Here is a 12,565-nt window from a genome sequence, read left to right as displayed (position 1 = left end):
TCAATTAGTATAATTTAATTTGTAATTATGTAAGTCAATCTTATGTTTTCAACCTTATACATAATTATACAGAGCAAAGAAGCATTGAGGAACAAAAAAATTACTTAGGAAAAAATGCCCATTTTAATTAATTAATAAAATAAAGTTTTTTAAAGTCATCTAATTTTGGTTTTCAAATCAATTACATATTGAGTAGAATGAATTATTCATATGCTTTTTCACACTACTCTAAGAAACAAAGGGTTTTTCATTTATTACATTTTTTTCTATTTACAAGAGAAAAAAAACCTTTTGAAAAGAAGGTACTATTGGTTTTTGGATCTTCCTTACTCTAAATATATATTAACACCAAAACCTATGAAAATATGACAGTACTTGTTTTTTGTTGTGCTGGTAAATGTTGTTACATCTTCCAGGGTTTCAGGATACACTACTTCAACGATCAGTAGTAGATATTTTTATTTATTTATTTACTTATTTATTTGTATTTTTTATTTTTTTGATGTTTGATCTTATTTATTTGTCACTCTTAGAAAATGTCATTTTTGACTGGACTCAGACTTAGAGGTAGAGGCTCTCAGAGAAGACAGTCTCCGTCTCTTGGCAATCTGTTCCTGGCGTTTTTCTTTGGCCTCCTTCATATTCTTGGCCAAAAGTTTAGCATATTCTGCAGCCTCTTCCTTATTTTTCTGAGTGTGCTGCTTCTTCAAAGCAATACGCCGCCGTTTGTGCTGGAGGACATGTGGAGTAACAAGATGCTGAATCTTTGGCGCTTTGGTTCTAGGTTTCTTCCCTTCTTTGTTTAGGGGCTTTCTCACAACATACTGGCAGACATCATCTTCTTTAGAGAGATTGAAAAGTTTGTGGATTCTGCTGGCCCTTTTGGGCCCCAGGCAATGAGGCACAGTAGTATCAGTGAGTTCAGGAATATTTTTCTCCCCTTTTTTTACAATGACCAAGTTGAGAACACTGAGATTGGCATGCACAATGCAACCCCGAACAGATTTGCGTTTTCTCTCTTCAGTCCTCCTTGGTCTATAGCAGGAATGCCCCTTACTCAGCAGCAGGCGGACACGGTCATGGGTCAAGACACCCTGCCCCATGGGGAAAACCTTGTTTGTCATTGCCACCACTGATTCGGACCACATAACCCTTCCATTCTTCAGCCAGAGCATCAGCAGCAACTTCTGTGGTCATACACTTCTCATAAAAGGTACGAAGGTTGTGTTCATCATCCACTTCAATGAGTTTCTGGCAGCCAGTAGCTGGGAAAGAGATGTTCAGCTTCATCCTGAAGCAGGCTATCACCTCGGAGGTGCCATGAAAAATAGCAGTAGTAGATATTTAAATTTATACAAATATTTTATTATAAATCTTTAAGGTAGATCTTTTTCCTCTCCAAGCTGATGTATCAATGATCTGGCCTTCCCCAAATAGACAATAGTTCTCTCAGAATTTTCTATCCATAGTTTTTATTTGATCATTCATAACCCACTCACTCTCCCATTTATCACAGAGTGTAACATTTCAGCTTGTATTGAAATTGAATTTTAATGTCTATTTTATTTACCCAACTAGATATTATGCTTGATATTAAATTACTGTAGCATAAAGCTTGGCCATTCTGTGCACGTATCCCTGGAATAACTTTAGCTAAATAATATGTATATATTTGGTGAAAGTTAAGTGTTTATTAATTTAATTTGCCAAGTCCAACAATCACCATTCATTTCTATTTTAGCTTTATTTTCCTCCACCATTTTGCTGAGTAGTCATATTTTCAAAAGTGGAGCTTGAGAACTCCCAGAGGTGCATGTTAGGGTGAGTTTAATGTGCTGAGTCACAGGATAAATATGGTCCAGTTAGTTCTTTTTGAAAGTTTGAGGAAAATTCCAAAATACCAGTAAAATATTTTTCATATTTAAACAAATATGCACATAATTTGGGATAGAATACAACTCAAGAAGTGTTGCATGTGTAATTGATCATCTTCAGACTCAATTTACTCACAAAAGTAATTCTTCTCTATCATTAAGGACACCATACAATGTGAAAGTTCCTGTTCCGTTCCCATACCTTACCGTTGGTTCTGTTGCCTCTTACATCATTTTGGGAGTGTCAATTTTTATTTTCAATAAATTTTATTGAATTGAATTTTATTGAATTGAATTATTGAATAAATTCAATAAATTTTCCTCATCTATCACTTAGGTCCTGTTACTATCACTGTCATCCTCAGTACTTTGTGATAATTTGATCAATTCAAATAAATTCAACTTTTGGAGGGTACTCTTAAAGTTGATATAATCTTGGTTGTATGTAGGAAGGCCTAGCACACAGATCAAATGTAGAGTGAGTCTAGTTGATGGAACACATTCTTTTCACCTTGCTTTTAAAGGGAATTCACAAGATTGACTTTTAATGTCTATTTTATCTACCTTGGGTCTTGAGGTGTTAGTTTGTGTATCCTGAGAAGTGAGTTTGCATATCACATTATAGAATTAATTTGTAGTTTTCTTGTTTGTCTCCTGAACTAAAGAGCGGATATTGTTAGTACTGAAATGGGATCACAGAAATGTTTGTTACCCAGGGTAACACATTAAGTACCAATAAATTACATACTGTTTCTAGTCAATGATTATTTATTGAGCAAAATGGATTTATTTCCCCTTACAGCAGAATTTAACAAAAAAATTTTGAAATAGTAAGCAAATATCACTTTTCCAGGGGCTAGACTTTTTTTGTTTGTTTGTTTGTTTTAAAGATTTTATTCTATTTATTTCAGAGGAGATAGAGCACGAGCAGGGTGGATGGGTAGAGGGAGAGGGAGAATCAGAGCCCCCAGTGAGCTGGGAGCTGGATGCAGGGCTCCATCCCAGGACCCTAAAATCATGACCTGGACCAAAGGCAGCTGCTTAACTCACTAACCCAGCCAGCAGCCCTCAGGGGCTAGAGGTTTTGTTAATGACATTTTCCTTTCTTTAATTTGTAATTGCTTTTACAATTCTCAGGGTCTTGAAATGGGCTTGCAGCAGTCTCTGCACTCAGTGCAGAGTCTGCTTCTCTCCTTCTTCCTATCCTTCTGCCCCTCCCCTGCTCATGCTTGCTCTCTCTCCCTCTAAAATAAATAAATAAATCTTAAAAGAAAAAGAGAGAGAGAGAGAAAGTGATGGAATGGAAAAATATATTCCATGCAATTAGAAAAAAGAAAAAAAAAGCTGGAGTAGCAATATTTATATCAGACAAAACAGACTTTAAAACAAAGAATGTAATAAAAGACAAAAAAGGACATTACATAATGATAAAGTGATCATCCAACAAGAGGATATAACTATGGTGTTCAATTATCATGAAATTCAGTCTAGTTGCTGCAGGTCCTGATTATATTATTTTCCACTATACTTCTCATGAGTAGTTGGCAAATATAAACTCTGAACATGCCAGAGGAGAGTTAGGAATTGAAGTGAGTCCTGCAGTTCTTATTTTGAACTGTTTTTACTATAGGGCATAAAAGGACTAATATGAAAATTCAGATATGTGAAGGCATATTTGTGAATTATATATTTGTAATTCCTGTGGAATGTTGAAAAAAATCCTGAAGACTATATATAGTAGTTGCCTTTCTTTTGTTTTCCTCCCTCAAACTTACCATAGCTTTGGGATATCTTCTGTGTAGGGAAGAATTTTTCCACAATATTTTTTAAATGAAAACAACTAAAAGTCTTGCCTTATTTATCCATCTACCTTTTTTTTCCCTATCTCTCCAAGCTATGTATCACCAGTGATCATGAAGCCCCCCTTTTTTTTTTTAGAGAAGTAATTTTCAGTATTATATTTTAAATTATATGCAACTTTGCCTTTGTAACACAGCATACCACGCAGTGTGTCATCTTGGGTCAGAATCTTTATGGGGAAAAGCTATTTACTGAAAGGAAAGAAATAACATTTTTACTGTTGACATCAATTCAACTTTTCACTATATAAGATATATGATGTAAAGTTTCAAGAGCATTATTTCACACTTTAAAATCAGACATGAAAATGAGAGTAAGAAAATGTGACTTCAATTTCCATGCTCCATAAAAATGATTGAGAGTGGAAAAGAAGTCTAATGAAATATAGTGTCATAATCTTTTTAAATGGACAGGTCAATATTTTTTAGTTTTCCTAAAGGCAGAACTTATCATATCAAAAAAGGCTTAGAGTTCCACAAAGTGATTCCTATGCACTAATTATGTTCCTTTTATATAAGCCCTAATTATGCAGACAGAAAGAATGTTTTGTAGTTAAGTTGTGGAAAAACATACTGATTAATATCAAAAATGTTATTTTTCACTGCATGAAAAGACAATTGATTTGATTACATACAAAATTGTTTACAATGAAGGAAATTGTAGAGAGGTGATATACTGGATAAAATACTTGCAATGTCTAAAAGAGATAGAGGATAATAGAATATTCCAAGAAATCTTTTAAGACAAGAAAATGAAATCCCAAGAGAAACACAGTCAACATATGAGAAAGCAAAAATCACTAAAGAGGAAATCTGAAGTGCAAGTAATTATAAGGAAGAGATGCTCAAACTCACTAGCAGTAAGAGATGCTCAAATTAAAAAAATGTTAATTTATAAGAATTAGCATGGCAAAAATTAGATAATAAACATTTTGGTTTGGAGATGAAAAATAAGAACTCATTCCTGGTGAAGGACACAGTAAGAGCTATTTTGGAAAGAAATATGGCACTTTTCATTATATTATACATATCCTGTGATCTCATTACTAGGTTCCATATTGAAATTTACACACAAATATTTTACAGAACATGTAATTTTGTAGTAATGAGGAGACAGGGGAAGTTTAGAGATCATCGTTTGACAACTGATAAAATATGGTAGATGCTACCACAGAATACTATGGTATGTGTTATAATCATCAAACATATGTAACTAAAAAAACATGCACATATCTCAGAAATATACTATTGAGGACCAAGTAAGTATAATGGAGTTGTAGAATGCCTATATCTTTCCTATAATGATGATGGAAATGTAAAATAGTACAGTCACTCTGGGAACCAGTTTGGCAGTTTCTTATAAAGTTAAAGATACACTATACAGCAATTACACTGTAGGTATTTATTCTAGAGAAATTAAAACTTTCATGTTTAGCAAAAATTTGTACACAAATGTTCATAGCAGTTTTATTTCTAATAGCCAAAAAAAAAACACATAAATTTTCTTCAACAGGTGAATAAACTGTGACATATCTATATAATGGAATAGAAGTGAGCAGAATTCACCAATAAAAAGGAACAAAATAATTATTCACACAATGATTTTGTGAATCTCAAGGACGTTATATTGAACAAAAATACCAATCTGAAAATGTTACATATTGCTTTGTTCCTGTTCTATAACTTTTTTCAATGTTCAAAATTACAGTCATAGAGAACAGATCAGTTAGTATTTGACAGAGCTTAAGGTTGGGGATGGATAGGGCTATAAAAGGAGAGCAAAAGAGAGTTTATTTGTGATTATTGAACAGTTTTCTAATCTGACAGTTATACATGAATCTATACATGTGAAATTTCATGTAACTATACAGAATAAAAGAATGCAAGCAAACCTGGTAAAATCTGAATAAGGTGTCTAGTTTTGTTAATAGTTTCAAAATGTCAAATTCCTGTTTGTTTTTTTTTTAAGATGATACTGTTGGGGAAGATAAAGGGCACAAACAAACTCTCTAGTATTTTTACCATTTATTTTGAGTCCAAAGTTATTTTTAAAAAGAAATTTAAAAATAAAGTAAAAAATATATTTGGGAATTAATAGCATTACATTAAATTTACTAATTTACAAATCGATTTCAGGAGAATTGATATATTTATATTACCTTAATCTTTTTCAAACAGGAACATAGTATCCTAATATTTCTTTACATTTATCCATTTATTCAAGTCCCTTTTTTGTACTGTTCATTTAAGATTAAAAAATTATATACATGTTGGGCGCCCGGGTGGCTCACTTGTTAAGTGTCTGCCTTCGGCTCAGGTCATGATCCCAAGGTCCTGGGATTGTGCCCTGCATCGGGCTCCCTGCTCAGCGGGAAGCCTGCTTCTCCCTCTCCCGCTCCCCCTGCTTGTGTTCCCTCTCTCGCTGTGTCTCTCCCTGTCAAATAAACAAAATCTTTAAAAAAGAAATTATATTATATGTATTAAGTATATGTATTATATTATGTAGATTATATATGTATTATAATATATATTATATGTAGTAAATATATGTATTAGTATATACATATAATTTTTTCCAGTTCAGCTTCTCTATGTTTAATTCTACTGAGTTTATACTTTTATATCATGGTTATTAATTTGAAGGACATATTTTACCTTGCAATATCAGATCGGTTATAGTCCTTGTCACAGACTTTTTTGTTTCTTCTAATGTTTGAACTTGCCCACATAATTCATTCCTATTTTATTAGTTTTTGTTTAATTCTATCACTTTCTCCTCATATAAATCATAATTATTTCTAAAAATATCAACAGTCTTAATTAATGATTCAAATATTTCATAAATATAGCAAGTGAATAAGAGGACAAGCCACAGGATGGGAGAAAATATTTGCAAAAGTTACATCTGATAAAAAACTGTTATCTAAAATAGACAAAGAACCCTTAAAACTCAACAATAAGATAACAAATAGCCAAAAAAGAAAGAGGCACACCAAGAAACAGACTCCTAGCTATAGAGAATAAACTGAGGGGAGGTACATTGGGGGATGGGTTGAATGGGTGATGGGATTAAGTAGGGCACTGATGATGAGAACCTACTGATGTATCAAAGTGTTGAATCACTATATTGTACACCTGAAACAAATACGACACTGCATATTAATTAACTGGAATTTAAATTAAAAAATTATTTAAAGATTGTTATTTATTTGGCAGAGAGAGACAAGACCTTAATAGATAGCTCACCAAAGAAGATATACAGATGGCAAAAAGCATATGAGAAGATGCTCCACATCTTATGTCATCACAAAAATGCAAATTAAAATAATGAGATACCACTGCACATCTCTTAAAATGTTCCAGATCCAGAACACTGACAACACCAAATGCTGGTGGGGATGTAAAGCAACAGGAACCATCATACCTCGCTGGTGGGAATGCAAAATGGTACAGCCACTTTGGAAGACTGTTTGGCAGTTTCTTATGAAATGAAACATACTTTTACTATGGGATCCAGCAATCGTGCTCCTTGGTATTAATGCAAAGGAGTTGAAAACTTATGTCCACACAAAAACCTGCACATGGATGTTTATAGCTGCTTTATTCAGAATTACCAAGACTTGGAAGCAATCAAGATATCCTTTGGTAGGTGAATGGATAAATAAACTAGTACATCCAGAAAGTAGAATATTACTCATTGCTAAAAAGAAATAAGCAATCAAACCATGGAAAGACATGAAAAGAAGCTTAAATGCATATTACTAATTGAAAAAAGACAGTATGAGAAGACTACACACTACATAATTCCAACTATACAATATTCCAGAAAAGATAAAACTACGAAGACAGTACAAAGATCAGTAGTTGAGAGGGGTTGGTGGGGAAGAGATGAACAGATAGCACAGATTAATTTTAAGTCAGTGGAAATACTCTCTAAGATTTTATAATAATGGATATATCTCATTATATGTTTGTCCAAACCCATAGAATATACAACACTAAGAATGAACAAGGTCACATATGGACATCAGGGGATTATGATATGTTGCTGTGGGTTCATCCTTGGAAAAACTGTACCACTCTGTTGAATAATATTGATAATGGGGAAGACTATACCATGTATGGGAGCAGAGGGTATTTGGGATATATCTGTACCTTTTTAAAAATGTTGTTATGGGGCGCCTGTGTGGCTCAGTCGTTAAGTGTCTGCCTTCAGCTCAGGTCATGATCCCAGCGTCCTGGGATCGAGCCCCGCATTGGGCTCCCTACTCAGCAGGAAGCCTGCTTCTCCCTCTCCCACTCCCCCTGCTTGTGTTCCCTCTCTCGCTGTGTTTCTCCCTGTCAAATAAATAAATAAATAAATAAATAAATAAATAAATAAATGCTTTAAAAAAATGTTGTTATAGACTTAAAACTGCTCCAAAAAAGAAAGAAAGAAAACAGAAGAATTAAGTTATCTCACTGAACTTGATAGTAGGAACTTAGTTGTTATGAGATGTATCTAATTATACCACAAATATGTATAGAAATACTGGGTCAGAAAAGAAAAATTACTTTTTAAATCATGTGATTTTTATAAGAATGAAGTTACTTTATAAATTGACAGAGTGCTTAGTAATTACCACCCCTGTCAAAATTTGGCTATGGTATTATAACAGTAGGAAGAAATAAGAAATTCACACAGAGACAGAGACATGAAAGTAGATTTAAAAAACTCTCAAGGAGGAAAAACGTGTTATGTCTTAAGTAAGCTAGTGATAAACTTGATAAGAAAAAAATAACTGGCGTATAACTGTAAGAGCGATTTCCTGATACATTAGCCACTATTATCAGGACAAGGAGACTCATTCTAAAATTATTTAATACACATGCATAATTTAAAACAACACTAAATTCAGTAACATATGAATTTTAAAAGATGGGTAGTAGGGAATTGTCAGCTAGCTATGACTTTACTCCGGTGAAGCAGTGAGATTGACAATACACTTTTAAAGATTGATTTATTTATATTAGAGAGAAAGAGAGAGAAATCAAGAGCAGGGGAAGGGGCAGAGAGAGAGGGAGAGGGAGAGAATCTCAAGCAGACTCCGCCCGAGTGTGGAGCCCGACATGGGGCTTGACCCCAGGAACCCGGGATCATAACTTGAGCTGAAATCAAGAGTCAGACGCCCAACTAACTGAACCCCCCGGGCGCCCTGACATATACTTTTAAAGTTAATAAGGCAAACATAACCCGGTTTATTTGCAGTTCTTTGTAATAAGTAAAATAAACACAACTGTGAACAGTGGAATTAAAAAGGGGGAGGAAGTTCATAAATTTGTATCTGCCTCATTTTTCAAAATAGAAGAGATAGGATTTAAAAACTGGATACCAACTTTTGCTCAACTTAATGTAAGTATGTGTTCATTAACAAGATGATTCTGATTTTAGTGAAAGGATCGAAGAGCTTAACAAAGGATAAAGAATAATTCAGTGGGAGAAAACATATCATTCAAATGATACATTTTTTAAAAATTGCAGGTAACTGACAATAAAGACCAAGACACTTAAATATTTTATCTCAGTCAATAAGTTCAGTAGTTTTCCAAACACAGATTTTCCCTGCTGGTCTTAAATGGGGTAAGTTTAGCAGTAAAGGATAAAGCTAATGAGCAAATGAAATTTATATGATAGACTGTGTCTAATTGAATGTACCACCAGCTGTCCATTTACAGTTCATTAGAAATGTAATCATGGTTACACTTGTTGCTTTCATTATGTTTATAGTTGTCTTTGAAGGTACTATGAGAGTTCTCTGTTCATAAATTTTATTTTATGCACTAATATAATCTAAAAATAGTATACTTTTATTTTTACATACTAAGTATTTTAAAATAAAATGATTAGTAACACGGTATCTAAAAATTTACCCAGTATCTAGGAGTGAGTTAATCAATGAGGAATATTAAAGAACACATCATATATTTTTCTGTTACTATCCTGCAAAACCTATAAAGTATTGATGTGGTTATGTATTTCCAGTTAAGAAACTCTACTGCAGAGTTATTATTACATAACTGCATAATGTGTATTATTACATAATTAAGTTAATATCATTTTTCATTATTTTGTTTTTACCATTAAGTTGTCACTTCAAGGAATTTTAGTCAACAACTCTTGCTGAAGCTATGTTCAAAATTGGTCTTCAAAATTGTTATTTATTACCATGCTTCTTATAAGAGGTATTAACACATTTAAAAAAATTAATTGTTCAATAAATATTAAAATAATATATGCATTTGGAAAAAATTAATGACTATTATGTATTTACTGTGACATGCCATTTCACAATACAACATCAGTCTAATCCACTAATTTTCTTTTGTCAGAAATTTTTACCACAATCCCTGATTTTGTTTGCTTGAATTTTCTCTTACATATATGTGCACACTATACATAACACATGATATAAAGCTATCAAGCCTAATCTGAAACTGTACAGAAAATCTCTTCATCTATCCCTCAGGAAGTGAACCATTCATTGATTGGATTTTAAGGTTAATTCCATCGGGCTTAATTTTGTGGCTCATATCGCTGGTTTCTGTCAATTGTTTCAACATCATTACCCCATCGTTTTATACAATGGTTCTGTGATCCTGAATATGTTTATTATCTTCTTTCTAATAAATGTGCATAGGTTTTTGAAATAGAAGCTATCCTCTGCTTTCCCATTTCTCTATTATTTCCTTCCAATAATTTCCAGGGGATATTTAATGTAGCAATCTCTGTGCATTTCTGGAATTTAAACATTTTAAGTCTGAGTCACTATCAGAGTTCTGTAAAATTGGAAATTTCAGGTTACTGTTTTAATAACCACTCAAGTTTTCTATATAACACTATTCCAGAGTTTCCTATATTAAATCTTACTAACCAACACTATAGTGTAGCAAATTCACACTGCATCTCAAAAGAATACATGGATATTTTCAATATTAACAATTTGAAACTCCCTGATAACCTCATATGTAATATAATAATAGAGGCTTCCCAGGATTTACTATTCAATTATTGATTCGGTCCCAGTGGTAAACCTAGTGAAAATACCAGCTAAAGTATATCCGGTCAGTACGTGTGTATCTCTGTGTGTGTGTGTCAATGTTTTTGACACAGCTAGCAGTCAAGTTGTGAGTGTATGTTCAGTATATACACATGTGCTAACTGTAATACATTAATCATTTGGAAAAATAACTTCTTTTATATGATCCATAAAAGGAGGAATTAAAAAAAAGAAGATAGCAGAGGGGAAGAATGAAGGGGGGGAAATCAGAGGGGGAAACGAACCATGAGAGACTGTGGACTCTGAGAAACAAACTGAGGGTTCTAGAGGGGACAGGGGTAGGGGTATGGGTTAGCCTGGTGATGGGTATTAAAGAGGGCACGTACTGAATGGAGCACTGGGTGTTATACGCAAACAATGAATCATGGAACACTACATCAAAAACTAAAGATGTAATGTATGGTGATTAACATAACATAATAATAAAAAAATAAAAAATAAAGCAATACTTCCAAATATCTCATGGGTTAAAGGAGAAATCACAGGGGAAATTAAGAAATGCTATGAAGTGAATGATAATAAAAATACATTTAAAAAAAAGAAAAATGTTAAATTGCTGCTATACTCATACTTCCAATGGGGCACCTGGAGAATATGTAACTTCCACTAATGTACTGTACAGGTTTAATCCTTTAAAGTAAACATGTTACAAAAAGTAAAAAAAAAAAATGCTCTATTTGATTATTAGTAAATATTTGTTGGATAAATGCTTTGCCTCACTGTATAAAATTGTGACTGCACTATATATATGGCTTTAGGTATGTGTCCCTTTTGACTGCTTCAAAAAATAAAGTTAACAAGAGAAAATAAAACCCACTATTTATATTTATTTCTGAACTCTGGAGTTCACCAAGTTCTTAAAATCACAAATAAAATTATTTAATATCTAACATATCTTCCAATTTTCTGTAATAACTGAGAGGTTCCTGTATAGAATAGAGAACTTAAAAATGAGTATATCAATTCATTGAATTCAAACTTTATTTCTGATTTTCTTTACAACACTGTGACCCCAGGGTTTTTGCTTTCAATACAGTTATTTTTAAATTTGCATAGGGCAAAACCCACACATTATCAGTGTGTACTTTGATGAGTTTTGATGAGGTTGAGTTTGGTGTACAAAGAAAAGGATTATCCATCATCCTAGAAAGTTTCCTAATCATATCCTTTCCAGCAAATACTTCCCATATAGAGGAAATTAAAAAAAAATTCACCATAAATTAGTTTTTCCCATTGTAGAATTTCATATAACTGAATAATACAGAAGGTACACTTGTGTCTGGTTTCTTTGCTTAGAGATGAATTCATATGGTATCATGCACATATTAGTAAGTCATTTCTTTTTATCACTAAGTAGTATTTCGTTTAATATATGTCAATTTGTTTATTTGTTCTTCTCTTCATGGGCATTTCAGTTGTTTCCTGTTTGGGGCTATTATGAATAAAGCTGCTGTAATAATTTTGGTATAAGCCTTTTTATGAGCGCATGTTTTAAGTTACTGGGGTAAATATCTAGGCATACAATTATTTGATTATAGGATAAGTCTATGCTTATCTTTATAAGACATTTTCAAACATTTTTCCAAAGTGTTTGCCATATTTTACAGTGTCATCAACAATATAAGAATGTTCTGAATGTGGGCGCCTGGGTGGCTCAGTCAGTTAAGCGTCTGCCTTCGGCTCAGGTCATGATCCCAGGGTCCTGAGACCGAGCCCCACATCAGGCTCCTTGCTC

General features: G+C 33.1%; 1 pseudogene; it reads right to left on the bottom strand.

Moving 5' to 3' along the window:
• Positions 1-518: 518 nt before the first annotated feature.
• Positions 519-1,314, bottom strand: LOC112821166 (small ribosomal subunit protein eS6-like; annotated as a pseudogene).
• Positions 1,315-12,565: the final 11,251 nt, after the last annotated feature.

The sequence above is a fragment of the Callorhinus ursinus genome, unplaced genomic scaffold (genome assembly GCF_003265705.2).
Source record: "Callorhinus ursinus isolate GAN/ISIS: 27379988/994484 unplaced genomic scaffold, GSC_fseal_2.0 scaffold1, whole genome shotgun sequence".
Taxonomy (NCBI): domain Eukaryota; kingdom Metazoa; phylum Chordata; class Mammalia; order Carnivora; family Otariidae; genus Callorhinus; species Callorhinus ursinus.
The sequence above is the reverse complement of the archived record's forward strand: the minus strand, read 5'-3'. Positions and strand labels throughout refer to the sequence as shown.